Source organism: Cetorhinus maximus, chromosome 4 (assembly GCF_964194155.1).
Source record: "Cetorhinus maximus chromosome 4, sCetMax3.hap1.1, whole genome shotgun sequence".
Lineage (NCBI taxonomy): Eukaryota > Metazoa > Chordata > Chondrichthyes > Lamniformes > Cetorhinidae > Cetorhinus > Cetorhinus maximus.
The window spans coordinates 62,635,729-62,647,897 of NC_135882.1; the positions used below are offsets into that span (position 1 = coordinate 62,635,729).

The 12,169-nt window shown below is 39.1% G+C and overlaps 1 long non-coding RNA gene across 3 annotated transcripts in view; it reads left to right on the forward strand.

The window, feature by feature from the left end:
• The first annotated feature begins 87 nt into the window (after positions 1–87).
• LOC144679641 (uncharacterized) overlaps positions 88–12,169 on the forward strand; it is a 234,115-nt gene continuing 222,033 nt past the window's right edge. For all 3 annotated transcript variants that reach the window (XR_013576386.1, XR_013576384.1, XR_013576385.1), the window contains exon 1: positions 88–864. This is a non-coding gene — a long non-coding RNA (uncharacterized LOC144679641). The remainder of the gene's footprint in view (positions 865–12,169) is intronic.

Genomic DNA, 12,169 nt, shown 5'->3' on the forward strand with positions numbered 1-12,169 from the left:
TTAAATAAAAACACCCTGGGGGAAAACACAAATACACACACACACACACAACTTCAACAAAGGCAATCACTTGAAGAGACGAGAACAAGGCAAGGTTTCGGTTTAAATTGTTTATCCATGTGTTTTACTTTTGTAAACAATTGTGAAGGTCCAGTGACTGCAGTGGCCGTGAACAAGTGAATAAAACATTTCAAATAAAAAAAACAATGACCCAATCTAGGAATTATTATTTGTTCCAATAAATGACAAGCCGATCTTTGTGTTCTTACTACTTGTTACAAGCCAGCAGGATATTATACTATAACAGTGCATTCATCTTTACAGAATATAGATTCCCCAAATCGCTAAAGTTTGATTTCCATCTTTTGGAATTCTATTCCTTGCTGCAAGAGTTTTCAGTCTGTTCCTACTCGGAGGAGCCCTGGCTTTACTAAATAGCAACAATGCAGTTATCTCCATTTGCCGCCTGTATATCCCACACAAAGGCCGATCGATACTTGCCGTTACACTTTCAGAAATATCGATAGTCAAAGCGCCACCATATCACTAGGAATGTGAGCATTTTATCCCGACACTTAAGTGGTTTGTATTGCGGCTGCAATTATGCAATAGTCGTTTTCCGAGACCTACTTTTGATTTCGTTATCAGTTTTGAAAAATCCTTACGTCCAGTCCTGTGAGGGAGTTACAAATCTTTCTGTATCTGCCGTTTGTTGCATAAGAAGTTCTTATTAATCAATGGTCTGCCCTGTTAATTTGTCTGCGACTGCATTCGAACCATTTGTAAAGGTTTAGTTAAAGCATCTGAGCGACAGGGGCCTGACACCTTCCATTGCCTTACAGGGATCCTTCTTTCAAGCTTCAAGTAAGTGATAATTTACTGCCGGAGTTCATTACACAGACTGGACATTGAGCAAAGTGCAAATTGAAATAAACAACTCGTCAAATAATCACGACAGTGGCTAAATCGCTTTGAATGAAATTGTGGGATGATCTTGTGTCTCCTAGGTGAAAATAAGTCCGATCTTGTGTTTACGGGGTCTGGTTACTTTATGAATCGGGCAGCCATTAACAATGACTCGTTTTTCTTTTGAAGCTTTCAGAAGTAACTGTTAGGTACATTTCCCAGCATCCCAAACAGCTCAAAGATTAAGGTGATCAGAAAAAAAAGTCTGGGCTTTCGATGTCAGGTGCAGTAAAGTTAAAATGCACTATTGGTACCAGATAGAAATAGTTATACGAGTCTTGTACATTTAAAGCTCCTCATACGTATGACTGTATGTGTATACACTCGCACGCTAGTGTGGAGCTTGTAATGCGATCAGATAATTGATGTTTGATAGGTTTTCAGTGCACTTGACCGATGTATAGAATTGTATTTTGTGCATTAATTCTGTAAAATGATGTAATTTCGCAGTTTGCATTCACAACGATTGGCCCTCTAACGCGTGGCAAATATTGAAGTATGAGTGCACCTTGGTATATGCAACTGTATGAAATATCCTTGCAGCTTGTCATCTTCATGAAGAATAAGAATGACTTCTCACAAGCTTTTCTAAGTAACTTGGTTTCTAAAATGGGCCATAATGTTATCTTCTAATCGGATTATTACTTTTAGTGCTGAAGAAGTCTGCTTGATCTTGTAAAGGGTGATATACTGTAACTGATATTATACAAATAGCAATTGATTGTATTACCTTGAAAAATGGGACTGTAACTGTTTTTTTGTTTGCCGGGCGGTGTATATAGTCTTGCTCAGTCTAATTCTGATTGTTTCGTGTTGACGAAGATTGAAACGAGTCGCCCAGCTGTGTGTGTGTGTATGTGGAGGGGAGGGCGGGGGTTGCTGCTTATTTTTGAGCAGAAGACGATGCCTGAGAATTTCATACTAGCTTTAGTGTCTGGCTCTTTCCTGCAGCTGAGGACGGCTCATGGAGCTGTAGAGATTGTTGTGCTGCCGCGGTCAGCAGAAGAGTGATGAGGTGGCTGGACTAAACAGAACAAGCTGTGTGTGTTCTTCTCTGATAGCAGTGTTAAAGAATGGCACACAGGAATGAACGCTGGACGCCGTACTGTCTCCCCATCCGCGAGCTCTCTCACATTTTAACAGGCTGCAGGGAAGAAAGGAAAATAACATCAAAACATTCACATTCCCTAAGCACTTACAGTTGGATCTTAGCACAATTTAATCCTCCTAATATATCAAAGTCGCGGTGCGGTGTTTGTGCATATGCAAAATATTATTTGATGTTTCAATTTGTGTTCAGGCTTCCCTTTAAACCATGTTTCTAACTGTGACAAACTAGATTAAGTGTGTTGATGTGCTTTCAAATGAACGATGCTATAGTTCCAGTGAAGGTTGTTTCTTCGTGTTCGTGCGTTACTTATTCACTTGGAGGCACGTACAGTTAGAACTACAAGTCTAACAGTTCGCCATCTGGCAACGTTTACAGTGTACACTGCGGCTTAGCAACATCATTAACAAATCCATTTTCCGGCTACTATATTATATGACAGATCCGTTTTAAATCCAGTGGCATATAATTCGTTTTCCTTACTTAAATTCCCCAAGCTTCTGCAATGCAATCGACACTGAAAAAATGAAGCTTTGGGTTAGAACCTGCAAACCAACAATGTGTTCTGCCTTCAATCACTACCCTAGTTCAGCTGGGGATTCCTTCCGTATTGAGTCAAATTGCGCACAGCCAATGTTACAGTGAGTTAAAATGATCGTTTAAATTAAAATAAACAATCTGTCATTAAAATTAAAACTGCTGAAAATACATATATATATTTGCGAATGTCATATTTCAAACCTAGATCAGGTGACCGAGTTGGAATGGGTCTGCTCAGAGTTTCACTTTTGCAGTATGTAGATGTGGGGGTGATATTGAAATATTCTAATTACGAATTTAAAGAGCGTTTCTTTTCTTCCCCTAGTTCTAGTCTTCCGCGTTTAATAAAACATTTAGTGAAAAGATGTCTACATCGCGTCAGCACATTCAAGTGAACGCATAACTTCATTTCCAAAGCTGCCCCTGAGAACTAGAGTCAGAGCCCCGATTGATTGAAAATGAATCAGAGGCAGCGCGGTCTATAGCCATACACGTTGATAAATAAGTTTTAGGGATCACCGGGTGCACGGAATATGCCTTTAAACGGCAATTATAGAATATACATTTCCAAATAGGACAAGGGTACGCCCTGCACTTCAACAGATAGCACCCACCATCTGTTTGGAAATGTCGGAGGTCCTTTTTTTATCCAATAAGAATTGATTACATAAAACCAATATCCTCCAGTAGAAAAGTGAAGATACTTTGATAAACTTATCAATAAAGCGAGGCTGGGTCCCTCTCGAAATGATAGGTTGGGGAGGCTTTCCAAAAGTACTGAAACTACAAACAATCCTCTTGTAGTTTCAGTGGATATTAATCTGCCTGATGGTGTGTTTCGAACTGAATAGGGGGACAAAACGCACGCAAGGTACAGATTACACCATCCTTTTATAACTTGTTTGACTCAGGTGCACATTTTGCTGTGTTCTGTTCCTCAATCAGAAATACAACTAACCAAAGTTAGTGATAGATCTTTTAGGCTAATTGAATATCGTATGGTGTAGAAACATTAAAAAAGGGCCAGCCAATGCCACTTTCTGAAATTCCAATATGAATTAATTCTATGGAGGCATATATTGCTTAGTGTCCGCATTATGCCCCACAAAAGGAAGCAGCATCAATGATTCACAGGGAGGGGGTGTTTCATCTATGTAACTCAATTTGGGACTAGATTCGAATCTGAATGATCACTCCTAACATAAATTTAAACACCCTCACTGTGAAAATTATATATCACTATTCAACTTATTGGTTAAGGTGTTAAATCACAATTTGATGAGTTGAAACGGTCGAGTTTGGAATCAGCACCTCCTTTATCTTTTCAAAGAAATCTGTAGACAAAGCGGGGACACTGATTCGTCAAACGATTTTTTTAATGAATGGTATTATACATTAAAAAAATTATCAAGCAAATCTGAGTGCTGAATGCTCTTCCCGACTTTCAGAATAACCACATCACTTAAACAGTTGAAGATTTGACTGTACAGTTCTACTGTTGCAGCCTTTAACATAAGAATAGTAAAACACTATCTGTTGCCACCATTCAGATGTTTGTTGAGAAAGAAGCTTTAACGTAACATTATTGGCAAAGTAATCAAATAGAATTTAATGGATAATTATTTCCCGCGCAGTTCATTTAATGAGTCGACATATTACAAGCAATTATTGATACTGCTTTCGTGTAAGTGTTACATGCAGTTCACACATGTGGATTCTTCATTTTATTCCTTATAGTATAGGACTATTATTATATATATACAAATTATGTGTTAATCTGTTTACAAATTTATTCGGAGTAATATATTAGAGCGCGCCCTGAGCCACTTCCTCAGGTGAAAATCGATGGTCGGTTTATATTTTAAGGTTTGCTGCTGCATGAATTTGAGAGTGCTCTTCGGGATCTGATGCTTACGGCTCAATTCCTGCTTTTAACGTTCGCAATCACAAACTTCGAAGCAGATGACAGGTCTTAAAATTTATAAAGATTAAATATAAAGCAGTTACATAAAAGAGCCAAGGTGAATGAAACCTTCGTGACCACTGCGATGTTTCAGCGCTGACTTTACAGGTGGGACATCTCACCTTGAAGCCTCAAGAAGTCATGTTGACAACAACAACATAATCATAATAGTGCTAATACTTTTTGGATATATAAGTAGATATGTATTTTATATATATATATATATATATATAGTTTGTAATGTTGCAAACATTCGTTGAAACAGAGCGTTTTGACGAATCACTGATGAAAGATTTGGAAATGTTGGCCAGGACTAAACATATTGCCATCAATGCAGGGAAGTCTAATTTGATATTTGTGTGTGGGCTAACTGTGAAGAGTTTGTAATAACAGCTGCAATAAAAGCGGGCCATTTAAAAAATAAATTCATTGTGTTCGCGTTTGCAAAGGTCACTTAGTTTGATGCTTCAACACAAAAATAGGCTTCAAACATTTCGGCTATTGGATAAGTAAATGTTCCGGTGTTTTATTTTACAAATGTACTCTCACGTGACAATCAATAACTTCTGAAAATCGAAAACATTGGATAGACCTCATGGAACAATTTGAAGGTGCAAAATTTAACACATTTGGACTTTGTCTTAAAACTAAAGCCAGATCCAAGTGGCACGGGGCATGTTTTGCAAAATTGAAGCATTTCGTTATATTTTTAACGCATTTCCTACAGCTAGATTAAATGTTTGCAATTTATTGGTATATTCATTGCTTCCATTGGCTGCTCCCCATAAACGAATGTGTCTTCTTCCCTTGCTATATTTCAACGGACCTAGAACCTTGATTTAACATTCTCTTTGTGTGTGGGGAAGTGATAAGCCTCTTATAATTTTTTCAAAACCCATTCTTCATCTTTAGATGCCTTATAATGCGCAGCTTTTGTCTAAATCCAAATATATACAAGTAAACGGGATACCGTATCTTCTCATGTTCTCCGGAAGGTAAACAAGGAGAATGAACAAAGATAGAGTTGGCGCTAGTACTGTCATAGGTCATCTTATCTTTCCACTATTCCCACTCCAGATATAAACCAAGCAGCTAACGCTTTCTTCTTCCATGCAAAATAATCCTTTAAACAGAACATTCTTTTGATCCCTTGTTTCAATTTTTCGTTACGTATATTCCTATCTGATTTACAGAAAGTCAGTCTTTCTCTGCTATAGTCAGAAAGTGTTCTGCTCTTTTTCGTTGGGCCTCTGTGTAAAATATATTAAAACATAGTCACAGTGTAGCTGATAGTTGTGACCTCCGACTTGTGTAGTTGTTTTACAGGATGACCAAATCCTGGGTGGAAGGAAAATTCCAATTTGATAACATTTCCTATGTTTCATTGTCAGGACCTTGTCAGATGTTGCTTGTTTTAGAATGGGATGGTGTGGATTCGAGTGCATAATACAAATATTGTTTACAGTCTGGGGAAATAGTGGTAAACTATTGACCCAAGCGTTACAGATACACGAGAGAATGTACATGCTCCCTGAAGACAGATAGAAGGCACATTGAACATTGAGCACTTCTGAAGCTCATGAGAAGGCAGCTGCACATTTAGCAATTCATCTATAACTAATGGCTCCAAAACTACAGTTAATAATTGTAATATACCGGTGCATTATTTTAAATGAGGTATTGACCTATTTAAACATACCATGATGGTTTAATATTAACAGCCACTTTGTACATTGTGGGTTATTAATATTACAGACTGCTGATGACAAATGTCAATTAGCAGATAATTTTGAATACTGCTTGATACCATCATTGCTATTCAACATTTCGGATTGTTATCAATAGGCAAATTAAATTTGAATTCTTTATAAAAGCCTCATGAATTTTCCACAACATATAATGCTTAGAGCAGGATTATTTTGAATTCTGGATTTCATCAATTAAAGAAGTAACTCAGTGATATATCTTTCTGCCACTTCCTGTTTAGTAATTAATCAGTAATTCCTTATTCAATACATATAATTGGAAATTCAAATGGTAAACCTATGTGTGGCACAAAAATGCCACTCTAAATTCTTACTGTTTGAAATAGATCAGAATATTCTACATTAATATGAAACTGTTTCAGTTTCATATCCATGTAAACTTTATGATATAACCCAAGAATAAAGTTGTCAAACCTGATGTCACATTGTATTTTAGCAAATATTATGAGACCATCTAAAGAAAACAGTTTTACATCGTTTTAATTTCACACCAGCTTCAGTATTTCTGCAAGTAGTGCAAAGTGAACTTTTAACCTAGCTTTTGACTTTTTTAAGTTATCAGAGAGCTCATTATTAACATTAAAAATGTAACCAGCATTTGAACTGCAGTGAGTAGGACTCTACACAAACATGCCTGCATGAACACACCTTTTCCTGACCGGAGAATGCTGTGGAGCTGGCAATATCATTTAGCATTCAAAAGATCCTGGAACAAAAATGAACCATTTTGTTCATGATATGTTATGGTATTGTTTGTCTTATGGTTACAGTACACATGGGATTCGAAATCCATTTCACTCAGAAAATTGCTAAATTTATTTTGATACTTGAAGCCCAGAATATTGGTGTTGTGCTGCAGGTAGCTTGCAGGGGAGTCCACCCAATCAATTCAGAAACAAGAATTTGTGGATTTTGTTTGTGTATATATTTCATAGGTAGTTTATTTTGAGTTTGGAAGGTACATGTTTGGATGTCATTGGTCTTGATAGATGTTTTAAGAGTTTCTCAGCCATTCTTGTTTCAAATGAACTGCTTATCTAAAGTCATCAGAGAGAGAGGGAGCGAAAGGCCAGATAGACTCTATGGCTGGTTAGCAACAAACTTTCACATAAAGGTTAAAATTTAGGGATGCAATGTCTGGTCCAGTTTACATTTACATGACCACCCTTACAATATTCAAGGAGGGACAAGTGGCCAATAATTGCTGTAAATCTACATAAAATTAATAGCGCAAAGACAGGCCAATCAACTCAGCAGATCTATGCTGGAGTTTATGTGACTCACAAGCCTCCTCCCACCTTACTTCATCTCATCCTATCATCATATCTACAATGTGTCAATCTTTCTGTTAATTTATCCAATAACTGCTTAATAAATCTGTTTGGCAGTTTGTCCAGTGATGGTCTAGTGAAATTTTTGTTCTGTTCTGAAGTTCACAAAGATCTTAATTTAACCAATATACTGAAAAAAATGCCAAGAGTTCTCTGTTCAATAACTAAGCTCAATTGCCTAGTCATTGGGCAAGTAAAGGTGTACTTTGTACATAGGGAACCTTGATGTGAAAATGGAAGTGGACTGAGATGCTGAACTTGAAAAAATAACAAGAGTAAAAGCCAAAAATGTAACAGAGACATCAGTGTCAAACTGGTAGCTGCAGTATAACAATGTTATCAGTGAAAATTGGCAGTGGATTAGCTATATTCAGGCCAGAGTGTTCAATGCAGATAATTCTGTTCCATTTTATGCTTGGGTTGAGGATTTTCAATTTTGTTTTGCTTGGATCATGAAATATGTACAATAGAAGTTGTGTTGAATTTTTTTTGCCCAGATCAGGTATATGTTTTCTGGAGTGAATACTTATCCGCCCATTTAACATCTTCACACTGGACATATATGACATCACATTCATGTACAGCTATATCTTCTTATTCTTAGGTAGTTCCTTGGGATAGAGGATGAGTTGCTTCCACTCTGATATGATGGCTTCTAAGATGGCTGTAAAGTCCAATATGTGATCTACAGATTCTGCCACATGTGGGGCAGGTGGCAGGTGGTGCTTGGAGTGTCCAGCAGATGAGTTGTTTGGAGGTTTGTACACTCTCTCCAACACCTTGATTTTGCCTCTGCATGTTCCCGACCACATTTCTCAATGTGCTCAGTGCCTTCTCAAATTAACCTTCCCCATTTTGGTCAGTCACAAACCAGGCATTCCCATGAGTTGGCAGAGATGTTTGACCTCTTTTGGGATGTTTTCAGGACACCCCTAGAGTGTTTCCATTGCCCTCTTTAAAGTCTCCTGCCGTGACCAAGTTCTGAGTAGAGCAGTTACCTCAGGATTCTAGTGTCAGGCATAAGAATAACATGTCCTGCCCAGTGGAGCTGGTTTTGGGTGATTTGCGCCTTGAAGCTGGACATGTTGGCTTGGGAGAGAATGCTGCAGTGGACCTCCTTTCTTGCCAACAGATCTGGAGGATCTTACAAAAGTACTTCTGGTGGTACTTATGTAGTGCTTTGAGGTGCCTGCCATAGCTACCTGTACAGCTATATAGAAATAGAGTGGTAAACATGGTTTATCTTTCTATGTAGCAATGAGTGACTAACTTTTCAATATTATTTAAATTTCTTATGTTTATGAGCTTCAAAATGCTAAAAATAAGATTCAGACATGTTTCATACCTTAAGCCTATTGAGTGCCAAAAGTCTAATGTAATGTTTGGTTTTGGCTAAACAGATTTTTAAGGTTATGGGTTTGACATCCATTTATGACATAATTTGAAGTAAAGGTTCTGTTCTGCATTTGTGACGGTGTTTGTTGAAATTAATAATGAGATTTTTAAATTGAAACACAATGTAAGTGTCATAAATATCTATGTATCTTTCTTTTAAATATCCTTATCATTGTGGATAATGAAACTAGATATTTAATTCTTTGTTGTAATTACATGTAATTTAACTTTCATTTTTGGAGGGATTTTTATGCCCATCGCAGTGAGAGATTTTAGTGCAGAAAAATTTCACCTCCTGTTACAGTAAAGGATTTTTCAGCTATACAATGATTTGCAGGACTGAGGTCTGAAGTTTACACTCTCTGGCTGGTGGGTTTGTAGGAGGAGCGGTGAGCGTAAAATTCTTCGGATGGGCTTCTCGCTGGGTTTCCACCCACTCTGACCTCTCTGCAACTTTAAGCTGGGATGGTCGGGGCCTCAGGTGGGCTGTCTGTCCTTTCCCTGATTGAGGCCCTTAAGTCGCTAATTATTGACCACTTAAGGGCCATTTCCCGCCCAGCCTCAATTTTTTGGCTAATGGGAGGAGTTCCCAGGTATGAGGGAAGTCCAACAATAATTAGGTTCAGGCCTCAGGCGGGAAGGAGGGGTGCCTCCTACAAGAAGACCCCTTTTAACTTCGGGTGCCCCTCCTTAAGGTCCAGTAGCCTCAGGACCTCCTCCAGTCTCTTCCCTTACACTCCAATCCCTCACTGTCTGCCCCCAGGCCTTTCTTACCCTTCTCGCCCTGAGACCCCCAGCTCTACCTGGAATTCTGGGACTTAGGCTCTGGGGACTGCATGCAGTCCTAGTCCTCTCCACTGCAGCTTCTGGCGCTGTAGGGACTAGAGAGCTGCTGGCCAATAAGATTGGCCGGCAGATCTCTAAGGTGGGACTTCCTCCCAAACAAGGGGCATGAAATCGCTGCGGAGCAGACAGTGTCGGTGGGGATGTGTTCCCCGCTGACTCGTCGGATGGTTGGACAGGAAACCCTGCCATCCGAAAAATCCCAGCCTATGTTTCAATTGCAGCCTCAGAAGTGCATCTCACAGCAGCAGTGTGAGATTTTCCATTTCCTTCTGAACAGCATATCTTAGTGAGGCTGTTATTTTATTGGCAAATTGTGAAAAGTTTCTTAGTGCGGCCCATCTCCCTTAGGAACTGGTATCCAAATTCATATCATAAAGGTTCCTGACAAGCACGAGAGATAGGCACTGTCATTCCATTAATTTGGATTGAACTCAAACTGAGGCCCTTGAGATGAAAGGACAATGTTGTAATAGAGTGCACCATATGAAATCTTTTCAAATGTATTTTTGATTAATTCAAGACATAGCCATTTTGTTTCATAAGAGCTATGCAATTCATCTTTCTATTATTGAGAGTAGAAGGTAGGTTATATGGGCATTCATTTTAGTTTTCAATGTAAGCAAGGAATAACTCAGTCACTGTCAGTGCTGTTATGCTACCACTTTTGCATCAATGCAAAGTGACTTTGTTTGTCCGCCACTGTGAAAGTGGCAGTCTTACTTGAGATAAAAACAAAAAGCTAAAAGCTACTGCGGATGCTGGAAATCCAAAACAAAAACAGAATTACCTGGAAAAACTCAGCAGGTCTGGCAGCATCGGCGGAGAAGAAATCAGTTAACGTTTCGAGCCTTCATGGCCCTTCGGCAGAACTGAAGCATAGTTAGGAGAAGGGAGAAATATAAACTGGTTTAAGGTGGGGGGGGGGGCGGGGGGGGAAGAGAGAAGTTGAGGGTGTGGTGATCTCCACAATCACCACACCCTCAACTTCTCTCTTCCCCCCCCACCTTAAACCAGTTTATATTTCTCCCTTCTCCTAACTATGCTTCAGTTCTGCCGAAGGGCCATGAAGGCTCGAAACGGTAACTGATTTCTTCTCTGCCGATGCTGCCAGACCTGCTGAGTTTTTCCAGGTAATTCTGTTTTTGTCTTACTTGAGAGTCAGGTCAACAACCTGACTCTGGATCACACTGAAACCAGGAAGTGCGATACCTAAATGATTCCAATAGGTAAGTTTACAAAATTTGGGCTCTACAGTAGATGTAACAACATTCCGGCTTGGCACAAGTCATGTTTAATAAGGGCATAGATGAAGGAAAAACAAATTCCATATTCATTGGGACAATTTGCAGTATTTGAAGTGAAAATGCAGCAATCTTCACAACACCAGAACTTCTGTTCACTGTCTGTGATTGTACAAGACTGCTCACAAATTTGGCATCCTATTTAACCCTGAGATGAGCTTCCAACACTATTTCTGCTTCACCGCCTATTGCCACTTCCATAAAAACCACTGAATTTCACCCCTGCCTCAGCTCATCTGCTATTGTTTCACCATTCATCCTTTATTATCTCTAAACTCACCCGGCACCCTCCATAAACTTGAGCTTATCCAAAGCTATGCTGCCCATATCCCAACTTGCCCGAAGTCTCATTCGCCTGTCACCCCTGGCCTCACTGACTTATATTGGCTTCCAGTCTTGCAATACTGTTTTTAAATTTCTCATCCTTGTTTTCAAATCCCCCCAATGGCTTTGTCCCTTCTCTGTCTGTGTAACCTCCTGCAGCACTACAACACTTCAAGATCTCAGTGCTCCTCCAAATCTGGTCGCTTGCACGTCCCCAATTTTTAATCACCCCATCAGTGGTGGCCATGCCTTCTGTTGCCTAGGCCCTAAACTTTGTAATTTCCTCCCTAAATCTCTCCATGTCTCTATACTTCTTTAAGTTGCTTCATAAAAGCTATGTCTTTGACCTTTGGTCACCTCTTCCAATATCTTCTTACATGGCTCTGTGTCAAATTTTGTTGGGAATGATAATTGTGATGAAACATGAGCAACTGCAATCTCCTGGAACTTGCATGATTGCCGTAGGAATTTCCCATAGGTTTTCCTGAATTGGTTAGGAGTCTTTTTCTGTTTCTTTTTGTGTCTCTCAAGATATGATGTTGCTAGGGTTGGATAAACGATGCTTGGTGTTTTACAATTGGCTGAATGAGGTGGGCTTGATGAGCCAAATGGTCTTTTATGGCCTCTTT